General features: G+C 45.6%; 1 pseudogene; it reads left to right on the forward strand.

Moving 5' to 3' along the window:
- The first annotated feature begins 9613 nt into the window (after positions 1 to 9613).
- On the forward strand, positions 9614 to 23310 carry LOC135566871 (ATP-binding cassette sub-family C member 12-like; annotated as a pseudogene).
- The last annotated feature ends 281 nt before the right edge of the window (positions 23311 to 23591 follow it).

Genomic DNA, 23591 nt, shown 5'->3' on the forward strand with positions numbered 1-23591 from the left:
TTCTGAGTCCTGTGTGTTGTCCCTGTGTGTTCTGAGTCCTGTGTGTTCTGAGTCCTGTGTTCTGAGTCCTGTGTGTTGTGTTCTGAACCCTGTGTGTTCTGAGTCCTGTGTGGTGTGTTCTGAGTCCTGTGTGTTCTGAGTCCTGTGTGTTCTGAGTCCTGTATGGTGTGTTCTGAGTCCTGTATGTTCTGAGTCATGTGTGGTGTGTTCTGAGTCCTGTGTGATGTGTTCTGAGTCCTGTGTGACGTGTTCTGAGTCCTGTGTGTTCTGAGTCCTGTCTTCTGAGTCCTGTATGGTGTGTTCTGAGTCCTGTGTGTTCTGAGTCCTGTGTGGTGTGTTTTGAGTCCTGTGTGTTATGTTCTGAGTCCTGTGTGTTCTGAGTCCTGTGTGTTCTGAGTCCTGTGTGTTCTGAGTCCTGTATGGTGTGTTCTGAGTCCTGTGTGTTCTGAGTCCTGTGTGTTCTGAGTCCTGTATGGTGTGTTCTGAGTCCTGTGTGTTCTGAGTCCTGTGTGTTCTGAGTCCTGTGTGTTCTGAGTCATGTGTCGTGTGTTCTGAGTCCTGTGTGTTCTGAGTCCTGTGTGATGTGTTCTGAGTCCTGTGTGACGTGTTCTGGAGCCCTGTGTGTTCTGAGTCCTGTGTGTTCTGAGTCCTGTGTGTTGTGTTCTGAGCCATGTGTGTTCTGAGTCCTGTGTGCTGTGTTCTGAGTCCTGTGTGTTGTGTTCTGAGTCCTGTGTGTTCTGAGTCCTGTGTGTTCTGAGTCCTGTGTGTTCTGAGTCCTGTATGGTGTGTTCTGAGTCCTGTGTGTTCTGAGTCCTGTGTGGTGTGTTTTGAGTCCTGTGTGTTATGTTCTGAGTCCTGTGTGTTCTGAGTCCTGTGTGTTCTGAGTCCTGTATGGTGTGTTCTGAGTCCTGTGTGTTCTGAGTCCTGTGTGGTGTGTTCTGAGTCCTGTGTGACGTGTTCTGAGTCCTGTGTGTTCTGAGTCCTATCTTCTGAGTCATGTGTGGTGTGTTCTGAGTCTTGTGTATTCTGAGTCATGTGTGGTGTGTTCTGAGTCCTGTGTGTTCTGAGTCCTGTGTGTTGTGTTCTGAGTCCTGTGTGTTCTGAGTCCTGTGTGTTGTCCCTGTGTGTTCTGAGTCCTGTGTGTTCTGAGTCCTGTGTTCTGAGTCCTGTGTGTTGTGTTCTGAACCCTGTGTGTTCTGAGTCCTGTGTGGTGTGTTCTGAGTCCTGTGTGTTCTGAGTCCTGTGTTCTGAGTCCTGTATGGTGTGTTTCTGAGTCCTGTATGTTCTGAGTCATGTGTGGTGTGTTCTGAGTCCTGTGTGTTCTGAGTCCTGTGTGGTGTGTTCTGAGTCCTGATGTGTTCTGAGTCCCTGTGTCTTTGAGTCCTGTGTGTTCTGAGTCTGTCTTCTGAGTCATGTGGGATTGTGATTCTAGGTCTGTGTGTTCTGAGTCATGTGTGGTGTGTTCTACGAGTCCTGTGTGTTCTGAGTCCTGTGTGTTGTGTTCTGGGGCCCTGTGTGTTCTGAGTCCTGTGTGGTGTGTTTGAACCCTGTGTGTTATGAGTTCTGTGTCCTGTGTGTTCTGAGTCCTGTGTGTTCTGTCCTGTGTGTTCTGAGTCCCCTGTATGGTGTTTCTGAGTCCTGTGTGTTCTGAGTCCTGTGTGGTGTGTTCTGAGTCCTGTGTTCTGAGTCATGTGTGGGTGTGTTCTGAGTCCCTGTGTGTTCTGAGTCCTGTGTGATGTGTTCTGAGTCCCTGTGTGACGTGTTCTGAGTCCCCTGTGTGGTGTGTTTATGAGTCCTGTGTGTTCTGAGTCCCTGTGTGATATCTCCACAGTATATTCCAGAGGAGCATCAGAAGATGAAGAGGATGGAAGAACGTGGTCGTTCCCCCTGGATCTCTGACCACCTCCACCATCCAAGGGCCTCACTACCATCCACGCCTACAACAAGAGAGAGCAGTACATCCAGCAGTAAGACATTTATCCTAACCCTAACCCTAACCCCTGACCTAACCCTGACCCTAACCCTGACCCTGACCTAACACTGGCCCTGACCCTAACCACCCAACCTGACCCTAACCCTGACCCTGACCCTAAACATGACCCTGACTGACCCTAACCCTGACCCTAACCTGACACTAACCCTGACCCTGACCCTAACCATAACCCTGACCTAACCCTAAAATAAACAAGTATTTGAAACACTGCCCGATTTTGCAGGTTTCCCTACAAAGCATGTAGAGGTCTGTAATTTTTATCATAGGTACACTTCAACTGTGAGAGACGGAATCTAAAACAAAAAAATCTCTTACTGAGGAAAGGTTGTTAGCCAAGATCTCGCGATACACTTTGGCCACATCCATCCACTCCCCTCAATACGGTACAGTCGTAATCACTCCCTTTTTCAGAAAAGCATCCCAAAAGGCAGATGTTTTCCACCTCCATGCTTCACGGTTGGGATGGTGTTCTTGAGGTTGTACTCATCCCCTTCTTCCTCAAACACGACAGTGGTTTAGACCAAAAGCTCTCTTCTTTGAAACTCATCCAGACTACATACCTTCTACCCCATTCCTCCTCTGGATCATCCAGATGGTCATTGGCAAACTTCAGACGGGCCCCTGGACATCGCTGGCCCGAGCAGGGGGACCTTGCGTGCGCTGCAGGATTTTAATCCATGACGGCGTAGTGTGTTTCTAATGATTTTCTTTGAGACTGTGGTCCCAGCTCTCTTCCAGGTCATTGACCAGGTCCTGCCGTGTAGTTCTGGGCTGATCCCCTCGCCTTCCTCATGATCATTGATGCCCCTTGGTGAGATCTTGCATGGAGCCCCAGACCGAGGGTGATTGACTGTCATCTTGAACTTCTTCCATTTCTAATAATTGCGCCAACAGTTGTTGCCTTCTCCAAGCTGCTTGCCTATTGTCCTGTAGCCCATCCCAGCCTTGTGCAGGTCTACAATTTTATCCCTGATGTCCTTACACAGCTCTCTGGTCTTGGCCATTGTGGAGAGGTTGGAGTCTGTTTGATTGCGTGTGTGGACAGGTGTCTTTTATACAGGTAACGAGTTCAAACAGGTGCAGCTAATACAGGTAATGAGTGGAGAACAGGAGGGGCTTCTTAAAGAAAACTAACAGGTCTGTGAGCCGGAATTCTTACTGGTTGGTAGGTGATCAAATAACATATTCATACCGTAAAATGCAAATGAATTACCCAAAATCATACAATGTAATTTTCTGGTTTTGTTTTTGTATTATTAATCTCCCAGTTGTGTTACCTAGTAAAAGTACAGACCTCTACATGCTTTGTAAGTAGGAAGAAACAAAATCGGCAGTGTTTCAAATAGTTGTTACTCCTCACAACATTATCATTCCAACAATGCAGACAGATGCTAGTTAAAAACATACATATGATGGTCTCTACCTGGGGAAATAACTTGGTCTGACCAGGGTGCCCTCTACCTGGGGAAATAACTTGGTCTGACTATGGTGTCCTCTACCTGGGGAAATAACTTGGTCTGACCATGGTGTCCTCTACCTGGGGAAATAACTTGGTCTGATCAGGGTGTCCTCTACCTGGGGAAATAACTTGGTCTGATCAGGGTGTCCTCTACCTGGGGAAATAACTTGGTCTGATCAGGGTGTCCTCTACCTGGGGAAATAACTTGGTCTGACCATGGTTTCCTCTACCTGGGGAAATAACTTGGTCTGACCATGGTGTCCTCTACCTGGGGAAATAACTTGATCTGATCAGGGTGTCCTCTACTGGGGAAATAACTTGGTCTGACTATGGTGTCCTCTACCTGGGGAAATAACTTGGTCTGACCGGGGTGTCCTCTACCTGGGGAAATAACTTGGTCTGACCATGGTTTCCTCTACCCGGGGAAATAACTTGGTCTGACCAGGGTGTCCTCTACCTGGGGAAATAACTTGGTCTGACCATGGTGTCCTCTACCTGGGGAAATAACTTGATCTGATCAGGGTGTCCTCTACTGGGGAAATAACTTGGTCTGACTATGGTGTCCTCTACCTGGGGAAATAACTTGGTCTGACCGGGGTGTCCTCTACCTGGGGAAATAACTTGGTCTGACCATGGTTTCCTCTACCCGGGGAAATAACTTGGTCTGACCAGGGTGTCCTCTACCTGGGGAAATAACTTGGTCTGACCATGGTTTCCTCTACCTGGGGAAATAACTTGGTCTGACCATGGTTTCCTCTACCTGGGGAAATAACTTGGTCTGATCATGGTGTCCTCTACCTGGGGAAATAACTTGATCTGATCAGGGTGTCCTCTACTGGGGAAATAACTTGATCTGATCAGGGTGTCCTCTACTGGGGAAATAACTTGGTCTGACTATGGTGTCCTCTACCTGGGGAAATAACTTGGTCTGACCGGGGTGTCCTCTACTTTGGGAAATAACTTGGTCTGACTATGGTGTCGTCTACATGGGGAAATAACTTGGTCTGACCTTGGTGTCCTCTACCTGGGGACTAAAAATAATGACAGTCAACACCGTTGTGCATTGTTCTCCAGATTTAAGGAGATGAGCGACAACAACTCCAACCACTTCCTGTTGTTTAACTGTGGGACACGCTGGCTGTCCTTCTGGCTGGACTTTCTGGTCTGCATCAGTCACGGCTGGTGGCTCTGTTCGTGGTGCCTGTGTCCTCCTGATACCCATCAGCCCTGCTATGAAGGGCCTGGCGCTGTCATACACCATACAGGTAGAGTCTAATACACTGTACAGGTAGAGTCTAATACACCATACAGGTAGAGTCTAATACACCATACAGGTAGAGTCTAATACACCATACAGGTAGAGTCTATTATACAGTAAAATACACCATACAGGTAGAGTCTAATACACCATACAGGTAGAGTCTAATACACCATACAGGTAGAGTCTAATACACCATACAGGTAGAGTCTAATACAGGTAGAGTAAAATACCATACAAGTAGAGTCCCATACAGGGGTAGAGTCTAATACTCCATACAGGTAGAGTCTAATACACCATACAGGTAGAGTCTAATACACCACAGGTAGAGTCTAATACACCATACAGGTAGAGTCTAATACACCATACAGGTAGAGTCTAATACACCATACAGGTAGAGTCTAATACACCATACAGGTAGAGTCTAATACACCATACAGGTAGAGTCTAATACACCATACAGGTAGAGTCTACTCCATACAGGTAGAGTCTACCATACAGGTAGAGTCTAATACCATACAGGTAGAGTCTAATGTAGAGTCTAATACACCATACAGGTAGAGTATAATACTCCATACAGGTAGAGTATAATACTCCATACAGGTAGAGTCTAATACACCATACAGGTAGAGTCTAATGTAGAGTCTAATACACCATACAGGTAGAGTCTAATACCATACAGGTAGAGTCTAATACACCATACAGGTAGAGTCTAATACACCATACAGGTAGAGTCTAATACTCCATACAGGTAGAGTATAATACACCATACAGGTAGAGTCTAATACACCATACAGGTAGAGTCTAATACACCATACAGGTAGAGTCTAATACACCATACAGGTAGAGTCTAATACACCATACAGGTAGAGTCTAATACTCCATACAGGTACACCATAATAGGTAGAGTCTATATGTAGAGTCTAATACACCATACAGGTAGAGTCTAATACACCATACAGGTAGAGTCTAATACACCATACAGGTAGAGTCTAATACATATACAGGTAGAGTCTAATACACCATACAGGTAGAGTCTAATACACCATACAGGTAGAGTCTAATACACCATACAGGTAGAGTCTAATACAATACAGGTAGAGTCTAATACACCATACAGGTAGAGTCTAATACACCATACAGGTAGAGTCTAATACACCATACAGGTAGAGTCAATACACCATCTAATGTAGAGTCTAATACACCATACAGGTAGAGTCTAATACACCATACAGGTAGAGTCTAATACACCATACAGGTAGAGTCTAATACACCATACAGGTAGAGTCTAATGTAGAGTCTAATACACCATACAGGTAGAGTCTAATACACCATACAGGTAGAGTCTAATACACCATACAGGTAGAGTCTAATACACCATACAGGTAGAGTATAATACTCCATACAGGTAGAGTATAATACTCCATACAGGTAGAGTCTAATACACCATACAGGTAGAGTCTAATACACCATACAGGTAGAGTCTAATACTCCATACAGGTAGAGTCTAATACACCATACAGGTAGAGTCTAATACACCATACAGGTAGAGTCTAATACACCATACAGGTAGAGTCTAATACACCATACAGGTAGAGTCTAGAATACACCATACAGGTAGAGTCTAATACACCATACAGGTAGAGTCTAATACAGGTAGATATACACCATACAGGTAGAGTCTAATACACCATACAGGTAGAGTCTAATACACCATACAGGTAGAGTCTAATACACCATACAGGTAGAGTCTAATACACCATACAGGTAGAGTACACCATAAGGTAGAGTCTAATACACCATACAGGTAGAGTCTAATACACCATACAGGTAGAGTCTAATACACCATACAGGTAGAGTCTAATACACCATACAGGTAGAGTCTAATACACCATACAGGTAGAGTCTAATGTAGAGTCTAATACACCATACAGGTAGAGTATAATGTAGAGTCTAATACACCATACAGGTAGAGTATACAGGTAGAGTCTACACCATACAGGTAGAGTCTAATACACCATACAGGTAGAGTCTAATACACCATACAGGTAGAGTCTAATGTAGAGTCTAATACACCATACAGGTAGAGTCTAATACACCATACAGGTAGAGTCTAATACACCATACAGGTAGAGTCTAATACACCATACAGGTAGAGTCTAATACTCCATACAGGTAGAGTCTAATACACCATACAGGTAGAGTCTAATACACCATACAGGTAGAGTCTAATACACCATACAGGTAGAGTCTAATACACCATACAGGTAGAGTCTAATGTAGAGTCTAATACACCATACAGGTAGAGTCTAATGTAGAGTCTAATACACCATACAGGTAGAGTCTAATACACCATACAGGTAGAGTCTAATACACCATACAGGTAGAGTCTAATACACCATACAGGTAGAGTCTAATACACCATACAGGTAGAGTCTAAAACACCATACAGGTAGAGTCTAATACACCATACAGGTAGAGTAAAATACACCATACATGTAGAGTCTAATACACCATACAGGTAGACAGGTACAGAGTCTAATACACCATACAGGTAGAGTCTAATACACCATACAGGTAGAGTCTAATGTAGAGTCTAATACTCCATACAGGTAGAGTCTAATACACCATACAGGTAGAGTCTAATACACCATACAGGTAGAGTCACCAATACACCATACAGGTAGAGTCTACACCATACAGGTAGAGTCTAATGTAATACACCATACAGGTAGAGTCTAATACACCATACAGGTAGAGTCTAATACACCATACAGGTAGAGTCTAATACACCATACAGGTAGAGTCTAATACACCATACAGGTAGAGTCTAATACACCATACAGGTAGAGTCTAATACACCATACAGGTAGAGTCTAATACACCATACAGGTAGAGTCTAATACTCCATACAGGTAGAGTCTAATACACCATACAGGTAGAGTCTAATACACCATACAGGTAGAGTCTAATACACCATACAGGTAGAGTCTAATACACCATACAGGTAGAGTCTAATACACCATACAGGTAGAGTCTAATACACCATACAGGTAGAGTCTAATATCCATACAGGTAGAGTCTATTATACCATACAGGTAGAGTCTAATACTCCATACAGGTAGAGTCTAATACACCATACAGGTAGAGTCTAATACACCATACAGGTAGAGTCTAATACACCATACAGGTAGAGTCTAATACACCATACAGGTAGAGTCTAATCACAGGTAGAGTCTAATACACCATACAGGTAGAGTCAATACACCATACAGGTAGAGTCTACACCATACAGGTAGAGTATAATGTAGAGTCTAATACACCATACAGGTAGAGTCTAATGTAGAGTATAATACACCATACAGGTAGAGTCTAATACACCATACAGGTAGAGTCTAATACACCATACAGGTAGAGTCTAATACACCATACAGGTAGAGTATAATACTCCATACAGGTAGAGTATAACACCACCAGGTAGAGTCACTACAGGCAGAGTCTAATGTAGAGTCTAATACACCATACAGGGTGGAGTCCATACACCATACAGGTAGAGTCTAATACACCAGGCCAGACCAATACACCATACAGGTAGAGTCTAATGTGACATACAGGTAGAGTAAAATACACCATACAGGTAGAGTCTAATACACCATACAGGTAGAGTTAATACACCATACAGGTAGAGTGTGATGGAGTTTGTTGCCTGTAGAGTATACCATTAGAGTCTAATACACCATACAGGTAGAGTCTAATACACCATGTAGAGTCTAATACTCCATACAGGTAGAGTCTAATACACCATACAGGGAGCTGTAGAGGCCAAGTTCCACCATCAGTAGGAGAGACTACAGGTAGAGTACATCGTAGAGTGAGAACACCCATACAAGTAGAGTCTACTCCATCTAGACTCAAATACACAAATAATGTCTAATACCGTCAGGTTCATACACCTTTTCATACACTGTTATTCACCTGTCCAGGGTAGAGAGCAGGTAGAGTATCTCTGAGGCGTCCATGATCAATTCTTTTCCAGGGTTGTGTCTAAACTAAACACCATACAGTTACAGGTAGAGTTTAGAGTCCAGGGTTGTGTCCTGAGGCGTTTATGTTTCTGTCCAGGGTTGTGTCTACTGAGCTGGAGTTTATGTTTCTGTCCAGAAGAGTCACTGCCAGTGTGTACAGGTCTGAGGTGATTTATGTTTCTGTCCAGGGTTGTCAGATTGTCTGATGAGGTGTTTATCTGTTTCTGTCCAGGGTTGTGTCTCTGAGGTGTTTATGTTTCTGTCCAGGAGTTGTGTCTCTGAGAACGCCATTCTTTTCTAACCCAAATACACAAATAATGTCTTACCGTCTTCATGACCTTTCATACACTGTTATTCACCTGTCCAGGCTGTATCTCTGAGGGCCCATGTTCTTTTCTCTGAGGCGTTTATGTTTCTGTCCAGGGTTGTGTCTCTGAGGCAAGTTTATGTTTCTGTCCAGGGTTGTGTCTCTGAGGTGTTTATGCTTTTCTGTCCAGGTAGTGTCTCTGAGGTGTTTATGTTTCTGTCCCTGAGGTGTTTATGTTTCTGTCCAGGTTGTGTCTCTGAGGTTTTATGTTTCTGTCCAGGGTTGTGTCTCTGAGGCGTCCAGAATGTTGTCTGTTATAATCATGTTTCTATCCAGGTTGTGTCTCTGAGGCCTTTATGTTTCTGTCCAGGTTGTGTCTCTGAGGTGTCCATGTTTCTGTCCAGGGTTGTGTCTCTGAGGTGTTCATGTTTCTGTCCAGGATTGTGTCTCTGAGGTGTCCATGTTTCTGTCCAGGGTTGTGTCTCTGAGGTGTTCATGTTTCTGTCCAGGGTTGTGTCTCTGAGGCGTTTATGTTTCTGTCCAGGGTTGTGTCTCGGAGGTGTCCATGTTTCTGTCCAGGGTTGTGTCTCTGAGGTGTTTATGTTTCTGTCCAGGGTTGTGTCTCTGAGGTGTTTATGTTTCTGTCCAGGGTTGTGTCTCTGAGGTGTTTATGTTTCTGTCCAGGGTTGTGTCTCTGAGGTGTCCAGAATGTTGTCTGTTATAATCATGTTTCTGTCCAGGGTTGTGTCTCTGAGGAGTCTATGTTTCTGTCCAGGGTTGTGTCTCTGAGGCGCCCAGGAGAGTTAAAGATGCCCTCATCCCAGAGGGTTGGCCTCATAAAGGGGCCATCTCCTTTAAGGACTATACGATGAGGTACAGAGCGAACACCCCCATCGTGCTCGATGGACTCCAGCTCAACATCCAGCCCAGGGAGAAGCTGGGCATCGTGGGGAGGACAGGCTCCGGTAAGACCTCAGTCCAACTCATTGTCAGAGTTGTTTGTGTCTATGCCTGCTGCTGGTGGCTAAGTGTATTTCACAGGCTCCGGTATAAGACCTCAGTCCAACTCATTGTCAGAGTTGTTTGTGTCTATGCCTGCTGCTGTTGGCTAAGTGTATTTCACAGGCTCCGGTATAAGACCTCAGTTTAGACCACCTACTCACTGTCATAATGTTATCATGAAACACCACAGTGAACATTGTCATTGCGATATATAGTGGCATTTGGAAAGTATTCAGACCACATTGTGTTACATTACAAACTTACTCTAAAATGGATTAAATAGTTTTTTTTCTCCCTTGACCAATCTACACACAATACTCCATAATTACAAAGCAAAAACAGGTTTTTAGACATTTTTTTTGCAAATGTATTAATAGTAAAACACTGAAATAAAATTTAAATAACTGAAATATGACATTTACATAAGTATTCAGACCCTTTACTCAGTACTTTGTTAAAGCACCTTTGGCAGTGATTACAGCCTCCAGTCTTCTTGGGTATGACGCTACAAGCTTGGTACACCTGTATTTGGGGAGTTTCTCTCATTCTTCTCTGCAGATCCTCTCAAACTTTGTCAGGTTGGATGGGGAGCGTCACTGCACAGCTATTTTTCAGGTCTCTCCAGAGATGTTAGATCAGGTCCGGGCTCTGGCTGGGCCACTCAAGGACATTCAGAGATGTGTCCTGAAGCGACTCCTGCCTTGTCTTGGCGTTGTGCTTAGTGTCGTTGTAGGAACATTTGCCTCAGTCTGAGGTCCTGAGCACTCTGGGGAGCAGGTTTTCATCAAGGATCTCTCTGTACTTTGCTCCATTCATCTTTCCCTCGATCCCGAATCATCTCCCAGTCCCTGCAGCTGAAAAACATCCCCACAGCATGATGCTGCCACCACCATGCTTCACCGTAGGGATGGTATTGGCCAGGTGATGAGCAATGCCTGGTTTCCTCCAGACGTGACGCTTGGCATTCAGGCCAAAGAGTTCAATCTTAGTTTCATCAGACCAGAGAATCTTGTTTCTCATGGTCAGAGTCCTTTAGGTGCCTTTTGGCAACTCCAAGTGGGCTGGCATGTGCCTTTTACTGAAGAATGGCTTCCTTCTGGCCACTCTACCATAAAGGCCTGATTGGTGGAGTGCTGCAGAGATGGTTGTCCTTCTGGAAGGTTCTCCTTCTCCACAGTGGAACTCTGGAGCTCTGTCAGAGTGACCATCGGGTTCTTGGTCACCCCTCTGACCAAGGCCCTTCTCTCCAGATTGGTCAGTTTGGCGGGTGGCCAGCTCTAGGAAGAGTCTTGGTGGTTCCAAACTTCTTCCATTTTAGAATGAGGGAGGCCACTGTGTTCTTGAGGACCTTCAATGCTGCAGACATTTTGTCGGTACCCTTCCCCAGATCTGTGCCTCGACAAAATCTCGGAGCTCTACGGACAATTCCTTCGACCTCATGGATTGGTTTTGCTCTGACATGCAGTGTCAACTGTGGACCTTACATAGACAGGTGTGTGCCTTTCCAAATCACGTCCAATCAATTGAATTTACCACAGGTGGACTCCAATCAAGTTGTAGAAACAGGATGCACCTGAGCTCAATTTTGAGTCCTCTAGCAAAGGTTCTGAATACTTGTGTATTTCTAAAAACCTGTTTTTGCTTTTTTGTTATGTGGTAATGTGTGTAGATTGAAAAATAATATACAAGAAGTGTGTGTCAATCGTCAGGCAACAGTTAGTTGTCTTTGTTTTATCTTCTGGTGTGACCTGGATGTGTTGTATATAACCTGGATGTGACCTGGATGTGTATCTAGAACAATGTGTTAATACTGAGACAGCAGCTGTATATAACCTGAATATGACCTGGATGTGTTGTATATAACCTGGATGTGTTGTATATAACCTGGATGTGTTGTATATAACCTGGATGTGTGTATATAGTGATATAACCTGGATGTCTTGTATATAACATGGATGTGTATATATAACCTGGATGTCTTGTATATAACCTGGATGTGTACCTGTATATAACCTGGATGTGTAGTATATAACATGGATGTGTAGTATATAACCTGGATGTGTATATAACCTGGATGTGTTTATATAACCTATGTGTTATAACCTGGATGTACTGTATATAACCTGGATGTAGTATTTAACCTGGATGTACTGTATATAACCTGGTTGTACTGTATATAACCTGGATGTGTAGTATATAACCTGGATGTGTAGTATATAACCTGGATGTCTTGTATATAACCTGGATGTCTTGTATATAACCTGGATGTGTTGTTTATAACCTGGATGTACTGTATATAACCTGGATGTACTGTATATAACCTGGATGTGTAGTATATAACCTGGATGTACTGTATATAACCTGGATGTGTTGTATATAACCTGGATGTGTTGTATATAACCTGGATGTGTTGTATATAACCTGGATGTGTTGTATACAACCTGGATGTGTTGTATATAACCTGGATGTGTTGTATTTAACCTGGATGTGTTGTATTTAACCTGGATGTGTTGTATATAACCTGGATGTGTTGTATATAACCTGGATGTGTTGTATTTAACCTGGATGTGTTGTATATAACCTGGATGTGTTGTATTTAACCTGGATGTGACCTGGATGTGTTGTATACAACCTGGATGTACTGTATATAACCTGGATGTGTTGTATATAACCTGTATATAACCTGGATGTGTTGTATATAACCTGGATGTGTTGTTTATAACCTGGATATTATATGTCACCCAACAGGGAAGTCTTCTTTAGAGTGGCCTGTTCCGCCTGGTGGAACCAGCTGCAGGGACTATCTTCATAGATGGGGTGGACACCAGCGCTATCGGCCTGGAGGACCTCCGCAGTAAACTCTCAATCATCCCCCAGGACCCTGTCCTATTCATCGGCACTGTCAGGTAACACCACTGTCTACACAGTACTCTAGTCACCTATAGAAACAGACTGCATAGACCAGGTAATACCACTGTCACACAGTACTCTAGTCACCTATAGAAACAGACTGCATAGACCAGGTAATACCACTGTCTACACAGTACACTAGTCACATATAGAAACAGACTGCATAGACCAGGTAATACCACTGTCTACACAGTACACTAGTCACCTATAGAAACAGACTGCATAGACCAGGTAATACCACTGTCTACACAGTACACTAGTCACCTATAGAAACAGACTGCATAGACCAGGTAATACCACTGTCTACACAGTACACTAGTCACATATAGAAACAGACTGCATAGACCAGGTAATACCACTGTCTATGACCACTCTGTCAGCCTCTATGTATCTCTACCTGACTGGGTTCAGGACTAGTTTCTCCAGGTATGACCACTCTGCCAGCCTGTATGTATCTCTATCTGACTGGGTTCAGGACTAGTTTCTCCAGGTATGACCTTTCTGTCAACCTGTATGTGTCTCTACCTGACTGGGTTCAGGACTAGTTTCTCCAGGTATGACCTCTCTGTCAGCCTGTATTACTGTGTCTCTACCTGACTGGGTTCAGGACTAGTTTCTCCAGGTATGACCACTCTGTCAGCCTGTATGTATCTCTATCTGACTGGGTTCAGGACTAGTTTCTCCAGGTATGACCTCTGTCAACCTGTATGTGTCTCTATCTGACTGGGTTCAGGACTAGTTTCTCCAGGTATGACCTCTCTGTCAGCCTGTATGTGTCTCTATCTGACTGGGTTCAGGACTAGTTTCTCCAGGTATGACCTCTCTGTCAACCTGTATGTGTCTCTATCTGACTGGGTTCAGGACTAGTTTCTCCAGGTATGACCTCTCTGTCAACCTGTATGTGTCTCTATCTGACTGGGTTCAGGACTAGTTTCTCCAGGTATGACCTCTCTGTCAACCTGTATGTGTCTCTATCTGACTGGGTTCAGGACTAGTTTCTCCAGGTATGATCTCTATCTGACTGGGTTCAGGACTGTTTCTCCAGGTATGACCTCTCTGTCAGCCTGTATGTGTCTCTATCTGACTGGGTTCAGGACTAGTTTCTCCAGGTATGACCTCTCTGTCAACCTGTATGTATCTCTATCTGACTGGGTTCAGGACTAGTTTCTCCAGGTATGACCTCTCTGTCAACCTGTATGTATCTCTATCTGACTGGGTTCAGGACTAGTTTCTCCAGGTATGACCTCTCTGTCAACCTGTATGTATCTCTATCTGACTGGGTTCAGGACTAGTTTCTCCAGGTATGACCTCTCTGTCAACCTGTATGTGTCTATATCTGACTGGGTTCAGGACTAGTTTCTCCAGGTATGACCACTCTGTCAGCCTGTATGTGTCTCTATCTGACTGGGTTCAGGACTAGTTTCTCCAGGTATGACCTCTCTGTCAGCCTGTATGTGTCTCTACCTGACTGGGTTCAGGACTAGTTTCTCCAGGTATGACCACTCTGTCAGCCTGCATTACTGTGTCTCTACCTGACTGGGTTCAGGACTAGTTTCTCCAGGTGTGACCACTCTGTCAACCTGTATGTGTCTCTATCTGACTGGGTTCAGGACTAGTTTCTCCAGGTATGACCACTCTGTCAACCTGTATTACTGTGTCTCTACCTGACTGGGTTCAGGACTAGTTTCTCCAGGTATGACCTCTCTGTCAGCCTGTATTACTGTGTCTCTATCTGACTGGGTTCAGGTCTAGTTTCTCCAGGTGTGACCACTCTGCCAGCCTGTATTACTCAGGACTAGTTTCTCCAGGTATGACCACTCTGTCAGCCTGTATTACTGTGTCTCTACCTGACTGAGTTCAGGACTAGTTTCTCCAGGTATGACCACTCTGTCAGCCTGTATTACTGTGTCTCTACCTGACTGGGTTCAGGACTAGTTTCTCCAGGTGTGACCACTCTGTCAACCTGTATGTGTCTCTATCTGACTGGGTTCAGGACTAGTTTCTCCAGGTATGACCTCTCTGTCAGCCTCTGTGTATCTCTACCTGACTGGGTTCAGGACTAGTTTCTCCAGGTATGACCTCTCTGTCAGCCTGTATGTGTCTCTATCTGACTGGGTTCAGGACTAGTTTCTCCAGGTATGACCTCTCTGTCAGCCTGTATGTGTCTCTATCTGACTGGGTTCAGGACTAGTTTCTCCAGGTATGACCACTCTGTCAACCTGTATTACCGTGTCTCTATCTGACTGGGTCCAGGACTAGTTTCTCCAGGTATGACCACTCTGCCAGCCTGTATTACTCAGGACTAGTTTCTCCAGGTATGACCACTCTGTCAGCCTGTAAGACATGTCTCTATCTGACTGGGTTCAGGACTAGTTTCTCCAGGTGTGACCACTCTGCCAGCTTGTATTACTCAGGACTAGTTTCTCCAGGTATGACCACTCTGTCAACCTGTATTACTGTGTCTCTACCTGACTGGGTTCAGGTCTAGTTTCTCCAGGTGTGACCTCTCTGTCAACCTGTATTACTGTGTCTCTATCTGACTGGGTTCAGGACTAGTTTCTCCAGGTATGACCACTCTGTCAGCCTGTAAGACATGTCTCTATCTGACTGGGTTCAGGACTAGTTTCTCCAGGTATGACCACTCTGCCAGCTTGTATTACTCAGGACTAGTTTCTCCAGGTATGACCACTCTGTCACCTGTATTACTGTGTCTCTACCTGACTGGGTTCAGGTCTAGTTTCTCCAGGTGTGACCACTCTGCCAGCCTGTATTAATCAGGTCTAGTTTCTCCAGGTGTGACCTCTCTGTCAGCCTGTATTACTGTGTCTCTACCTGACTGGGTTCAGGTCTAGTTTCTCCAGGTATGACCTCTCTGCCAGCCTGTATTACTCAGGACTAGTTTCTCCAGGTATGACCACTCTGTCAACCTGTATTACTCAGGACTAGTTTCTCCAGGTGACCACTCTGCCAGCCTGTATTACTGTGTCTCTATCTGACTGGGTTCAGGACTAGTTTCTCCAGGTATGACCTCTCTGTCAGCCTGTATGTGTCTCTATCTGACTGGGTTCAGGTCTAGTTTCTCCAGGTGTGACCACTCTGCCAGCCTGTATTACTCAGGACTAGTTTCTCCAGGTATGACCACTCTGTCAGCCTGTATGTGTCTCTACCTGACTGGGTTCAGGTCTAGTTTCTCCAGGTGTGACCTCTCTGTCAACCTGTATTACTGTGTCTCTATCTGACTGGGTTCAGGACTAGTTTCTCCAGGTGTGACCACTCTGTCAACCTGTATGTGTCTCTATCTGACTGGGTTCAGGACTAGTTTCTCCAGGTATGACCTCTCTGTCAGCCTCTGTGTATCTCTACCTGACTGGGTTCAGGACTAGTTTCTCCAGGTATGACCTCTCTGTCAGCCTGTATGTGTCTCTATCTGACTGGGTTCAGGACTAGTTTCTCCAGGTATGACCTCTCTGTCAGCCTGTATGTGTCTCTATCTGACTGGGTTCAGGACTAGTTTCTCCAGGTATGACCACTCTGTCAACCTGTATTACCGTGTCTCTATCTGACTGGGTCCAGGACTAGTTTCTCCAGGTATGACCACTCTGCCAGCCTGTATTACTCAGGACTAGTTTCTCCAGGTATGACCACTCTGTCAGCCTGTAAGACATGTCTCTATCTGACTGGGTTCAGGACTAGTTTCTCCAGGTGTGACCACTCTGCCAGCTTGTATTACTCAGGACTAGTTTCTCCAGGTATGACCACTCTGTCAACCTGTATTACTGTGTCTCTACCTGACTGGGTTCAGGTCTAGTTTCTCCAGGTGTGACCTCTCTGTCAACCTGTATTACTGTGTCTCTATCTGACTGGGTTCAGGACTAGTTTCTCCAGGTATGACCACTCTGTCAGCCTGTAAGACATGTCTCTATCTGACTGGGTTCAGGACTAGTTTCTCCAGGTATGACCACTCTGCCAGCTTGTATTACTCAGGACTAGTTTCTCCAGGTATGACCACTCTGTCAACCTGTATTACTGTGTCTCTACCTGACTGGGTTCAGGTCTAGTTTCTCCAGGTGTGACCACTCTGCCAGCCTGTATTAATCAGGTCTAGTTTCTCCAGGTGTGACCTCTCTGTCAGCCTGTATTACTGTGTCTCTACCTGACTGGGTTCAGGTCTAGTTTCTCCAGGTATGACCTCTCTGCCAGCCTGTATTACTCAGGACTAGTTTCTCCAGGTATGACCACTCTGTCAACCTGTATTACTCAGGACTAGTTTCTCCAGGTATGACCACTCTGCCAGCCTGTATTACTGTGTCTCTATCTGACTGGGTTCAGGACTAGTTTCTCCAGGTATGACCTCTCTGTCAGCCTGTATGTGTCTCTATCTGACTGGGTTCAGGTCTAGTTTCTCCAGGTGTGACCACTCTGCCAGCCTGTATTACTCAGGACTAGTTTCTCCAGGTATGACCTCTCTGTCAGCCTGTGTCTCTACCTGACTGGGTTCAGGTCTAGTTTCTCCAGGTGTGACCTCTCTGTCAACCTGTATTACTGTGTCTCTATCTGACTGGGTTCAGGACTAGTTTCTCCAGGTGTGACCACTCTGTCAGCCTGTAAGACATGTCTCTATCTGACTGGGTTCAGGTCTAGTTTCTCCAGGTATGAACACTCTGCCAGCCTGTATTACTCAGGACTAGTTTCTCCAGGTATGACCACTCTGTCAACCTGTATTACTGTGTCTCTACCTGACTGGGTTCAGGACTAGTTTCTCCAGGTGTGACCACTCTGCCAGCCTGTATTACTCAGGACTAGTTTCTCCAGGTATGACCACTCTGTCAACCTGTATTACTGTGTCTCTACCTGACTGGGTTCAGGACTAGTTTCTCCAGGTGTGACCACTCTGTCAGCCTGTAAGACATGTCTCTATCTGACTGGGTTCAGGTCTAGTTTCTCAGGTATGACCACTCTGCCAGCCTGTATTACTCAGGACTAGTTTCTCCAGGTATGACCTCTCTGTCAGCCTGTATGTGTCTCTATCTGACTGGGTTCAGGACTAGTTTCTCCAGGTATGACCACTCTGCCAGCCTGTATTACTCAGGACTAGTTTCTCCAGGTATGACCTCTCTGTCAACCTGTATTACTGTGGTTCTATCTGACTGGGTTCAGGACTAGTTTCTCCAGGTATGACCTCTCTGTCAACCTGTATTACTGTGTCTCTACCTGACTGGGTTCAGGACTAGTTTCTCCAGGTGTGACCACTCTGCCAGCCTGTATTACTCAGGACTAGTTTCTCCAGGTATGACCACTCTGTCAACCTGTATTACTGTGTCTCTACCTGACTGGGTTCAGGACTAGTTTCTCCAGGTGTGACCACTCTGTCAGCCTGTATGTGTCTCTATCTGACTGGGTTCAGGACTAGTTTCTCCAGGTATGACCTCTCTGTCAGCCTCTGTGTATCTCTACCTGACTGGGTTCAGGACTAGTTTCTCCAGGTATGACCTCTCTGTCAGCCTGTATGTGTCTCTATCTGACTGGGTTCAGGACTAGTTTCTCCAGGTATGACCTCTCTGTCAGCCTGTATGTGTCTCTATCTGACTGGGTTCAGGACTAGTTTCTCCAGGTATGACCACTCTGTCAACCTGTATTACCGTGTCTCTATCTGACTGGGTCCAGGACTAGTTTCTCCAGGTATGACCACTCTGCCAGCCTGTATTACTCAGGACTAGTTTCTCCAGGTATGACCACTCTGTCAGCCTGTAAGACATGTCTCTATCTGACTGGGTTCAGGACTAGTTTCTCCAGGTGTGACCACTCTGCCAGCTTGTATTACTCAGGACTAGTTTCTCCAGGTATGACCACTCTGTCAACCTGTATTACTGTCTCTACCTGACTGGGTTCAGGTCTAGTTTCTCCAGGTGTGACCTCTCTGTCAACCTGTATTACTGTGTCTCTATCTGACTGGGTTCAGGACTAGTTTCTCCAGGTATGACCACTCTGTCAGCCTGTAAGACATGTCTCTATCTGACTGGGTTCAGGACTAGTTTCTCAGGTATGACCACTCTGCCAGCTTGTATTACTCAGGACTAGTTTCTCCAGGTATGACCACTCTGTCAACCTGTATTACTGTGTCTCTACCTGACTGGGTTCAGGTCTAGTTTCTCCAGGTGTGACCACTCTGCCAGCCTGTATTAATCAGGTCTAGTTTCTCCAGGTGTGACCTCTCTGTCAGCCTGTATTACTGTGTCTCTACCTGACTGGGTTCAGGTCTAGTTTCTCCAGGTATGACCTCTCTGCCAGCCTGTATTACTCAGGACTAGTTTCTCCAGGTATGACCACTCTGTCAACCTGTATTACTCAGGACTAGTTTCTCCAGGTATGACCACTCTGCCAGCCTGTATTACTGTGTCTCTATCTGACTGGGTTCAGGACTAGTTTCTCCAGGTATGACCTCTCTGTCAGCCTGTATGTGTCTCTATCTGACTGGGTTCAGGTCTAGTTTCTCCAGGTGTGACCACTCTGCCAGCCTGTATTACTCAGGACTAGTTTCTCCAGGTATGACCACTCTGCCAGCCTGTATTACTGTGTCTCTATCTGACTGGGTTCAGGACTAGTTTCTCCAGGTATGACCTCTCTGTCAGCCTGTATGTGTCTCTACCTGACTGGGTTCAGGTCTAGTTTCTCCAGGTGTGACCTCTCTGTCAACCTGTATTACTGTGTCTCTATCTGACTGGGTTCAGGACTAGTTTCTCCAGGTATGACCACTCTGTCAGCCTGTAAGACATGTCTCTATCTGACTGGGTTCAGGACTAGTTTCTCCAGGTGTGACCACTCTGTCAGCCTGTAAGACATGTCTCTATCTGACTGGGTTCAGGTCTAGTTTCTCCAGGTATGACCACTCTGCCAGCCTGTATTACTCAGGACTAGTTTCTCCCAGGTATGACCACTCTCCAGTGTCTCTACCTGACTGGGTTCAAGGGACTAGTTTCTCCAGGTGTGACCAAGCCTGTATTACTCAGGACTAGTTTCTCCAGGTATGACCACTCTGTCAACCTGTATTACTGGTCTCTACCTGACTGGGTTCAGGACTAGTTTCTCCAGGTGTGACCACTCTGTCAGCCTGTATTATCTGACTGGGTTCAGGTCTAGTTTCTCCAGGTATGACCACTCTGCCAGCCTGTCAGGACCTGTAATGCACTGTTCTCTACCACTGGGTTCAGGACTAGACCAGGTGTGACCACTCTGTCAGTTCTATCTGACTGACTAAGTATGTCTCTATCTGACTGGGTTCAGGTCTAGTTTCTCCAGGTGTGACCACTCTGCCAGCCTGTATTACTCAGGACTAGCCACCTCTCTGTCAGCCTGTACTGTGTCTCTATCTGACTGGGTTCAGGACTAGTTTCTCCAGGTGACCACTCTGCCAGCCTGTCAAGTTTCTCCAGGTATTCAACCTGTATTACTGTGGTTCAACCTGTATTGACTGTCACTCTGTCAACCTTCTATCAGGACTAGTTTCTCCAGGTATGACCTGTCAACCTGTATTACTGTGTCTCTACCTGACTGGGTTCAGGACTAGTTTCTCCAGGTGTGACCCACTCTGTCAACCTGTCAGCCTGTATTACTCAGACTAGTTTCTCCAGGTGTGACCTCTCTGTCAACCTGTATTACTGTGTCTCTACCTGACTGGGTTCAGGACTAGTTTCTCCAGGTGTGACCTCTCTGTCAACCTGTATTACTGTGTCTCTGCAATGTGACTTGTTCAGGACTAGTTTCTCCAGGTGACCACTCTTTCAACCTCTGGTCTCTACAATGTGACTTGCCCCCTGTTGCAGGTATAATCTGGATCCTTTCAACAACTATAGTGACGAGGACATCTGGTCTGCTCTGGATAAGACTTTCATGAAACACACAGTACGTACAGCCTCTATGTGGACCATTAGATGAGGCCTGGTTTACTGTAGGTTGTCTGCCTCTATAGGGACCATTACATAAGGCCTGTTACTGTAGGGTATCTGACTCTATGGGGAACATTAGATAAGGCCTGGTTTACTGTAGGTTGTCTGCCTCTATGGGGACCATTACATGAGGCCTGGTTCTGCCTCTAGGGACCATTACGCAAGGCCTGTTCTGCCTCTATGGGGACCATTACATAAGGCCTGTTACTGTAGGGTATCTGACTCTATGGGGAACATTACATAAGGCCTGTTTTACTGTAGGGTCTGACTCTGAACATTACTGAGGCCTGGTTTACTGTAGGTTGTCTGCACTCCTATAGGGACCATTACATAAGGCCTGTTACTGTAGGTCTGACTCTGACCATTACATAGGCCTGTTACTGTAGGGTATCTGAGAGAACATTAGATAAGGCCTGGTTTACTGTAGGTTGTCTGACTCTATGGGACCATTTTAGGTTGTCTGCCTCTATAGGGTTGTTACTGTAGGGTATCTGACTCTATGGGGACCATTACATAAGGCCTGTTACTGTAGGGTATCTGACTCTATGGGGAACATTAGATAAGGCCTGGTTTACTGTAGGTTGTCTGACTCTATGGGGAGGAGTAGGTTGTCTGACAGAGATCAGATGACCCCAGTTGAAAGTGATATAGATGGTGATGATGATAATGATGATGATAATGGTGATGATGATGATGGGATGATGATGATGGTGATGATGTTGATGGTGATGATGGTAATGATGCTAATGGTGATTATGACGGTGATGATTATGGCAGTGATGGTGTTGGTAGCGATGGCGATTATGATAATATGATGATATCAACAACGCCCGTCCCCTCTGTGTCTCAGATCTCCAGTCTCCTGAGAAGCTGCAGTGGGACGTAGGGAAAATGGGAGAATCCTCTGTAGGAGAAGACAGCTGATGTGTATGGCCAGAGCACTGCTACGAAACTCCAAGGTCAGCTCACAGAAAGATCTCCTCTTACAGCAACATACAATGTACATACAGCTTAGCCGTACTGTATCCCAGGAAAATGGATTTTACGGTACAGAAATGACCAGGTATTTACTACCAATTTACATAGTTACTAGCCTCCATTTCCAAGCTTCTTCCAGACCTGGAAGGATGGCGTTGTGAGACTACACAGCTGGTATCCTAGTAACCTGAATGACACGTTAGCCCGGTACACAGCTGGTATCCTAGTAACCTGAATGACACGTTAGCCTGGTACACAGCTGGTATCCTAGTAACCTGAATGACACGTTAGCCTGGTACACAGCTGGTATCCTAGTAACCTGAATGACACGTTAGCCTGGTACACAGCTGGTATCCTGGTAACCTGAATGACACGTTAGCCTGGCACACAGCTGGTTTCCTAGTAACCTGAATGACACGTTAGCCTGGTACACAGCTGGTATCCTAGTAACCTGAATGACACGTTAGCCTGGTCTCTCCTGTTCTTTCAAGACTACACAGCTGGTATCCTAGTAACCTGAATGACACGTTAGCCTGGTCTCTCCTCCTCAGATCATCTTGTTGACAGGCGACGCGCGTCGATCGACTCAGAGACGGACTCTCTGATCCAGCACACCATCAGAGACGCGTTCCAGGACTGTACCATGCTTACTATCGCCACCGACATTAACACTGTCCTGGAGTCAGATCGTATACTGGTCATGGACGCCGGAAGGGTAGGCTATACACACACACACACACACACACACACTCACACACACACACACACACACACACACACACACACACACACACACACAGACACACACAGACACACAGACACACACACAGACACACACACAGACACACACACAGACACACACACTAGACACACACACAGATACACACAACACACACACACACACACTCTGATCATAGTCACAGAAACACACAGTCACACACTCCATCCCGACACACAGGTTCAACTGACTCCAACTAAGAGAACAAAACCAAGGCTCTCCTGTTTTACGCTTTCAGAGAAACTTTCATGTATTGGCTTCATATTGGTTTTTAAAAAGGTTTCAAAACAAACTAAACATTCAGAACACTCCATAGACTGAGAGGGACAGACTGATGTATAAATTAACTGAGATATGTGTGTGTGTCTTCTGTGTGTGTGTGGTGTGTGTTCTGTGTGTTCTGTGTGTGTGTTCTGTGTGTTCTGTGTGTTCTGTGTGTGTGTTCCAGTGTTCTGTATCTGTGTGTGTGGACACCTTTCTGTGTGTTCTGTGTGTTCACACACCCCTCCTCCATCTATTGTGTCCTGTGTTCTGTGTTCTGTGTGTTCTGTGTGTTCTGTGTGTTCTGTGTCCACCTGGCAGGTCTTGGAGGACAGTCCAGAGGACACCTTTTCATCTGCAGAGTCATTACCCCCACCTCAAAAATACGAAGTCTGAGACTTTTTACATCCTGAAGTCTGCAAAGTGCAGCTCCATCTTAAGTCTGGACACCCCCTTGAATCCTGGACACCTGCCTTCATCTGTAGTCTGGACACACTCCATCTAAAGACTGGTCACACCTCCATGAGTCTGGACACCTCCATCTGAAGTCTGTTCACACCTGCATCTGCAGTCTGGTCACACCTCCATCTGCAGTCTGGTCACCTCTCCATCTGTAGTCTGGACACACTCCATGAGTCTGGACACACCTCCATCTGATATCTGGTCACAACTCCATC

The sequence above is a fragment of the Oncorhynchus nerka genome, unplaced genomic scaffold, assembly GCF_034236695.1.
Source record: "Oncorhynchus nerka isolate Pitt River unplaced genomic scaffold, Oner_Uvic_2.0 unplaced_scaffold_3055, whole genome shotgun sequence".
Taxonomy (NCBI): Eukaryota; Metazoa; Chordata; class Actinopteri; order Salmoniformes; family Salmonidae; genus Oncorhynchus; species Oncorhynchus nerka.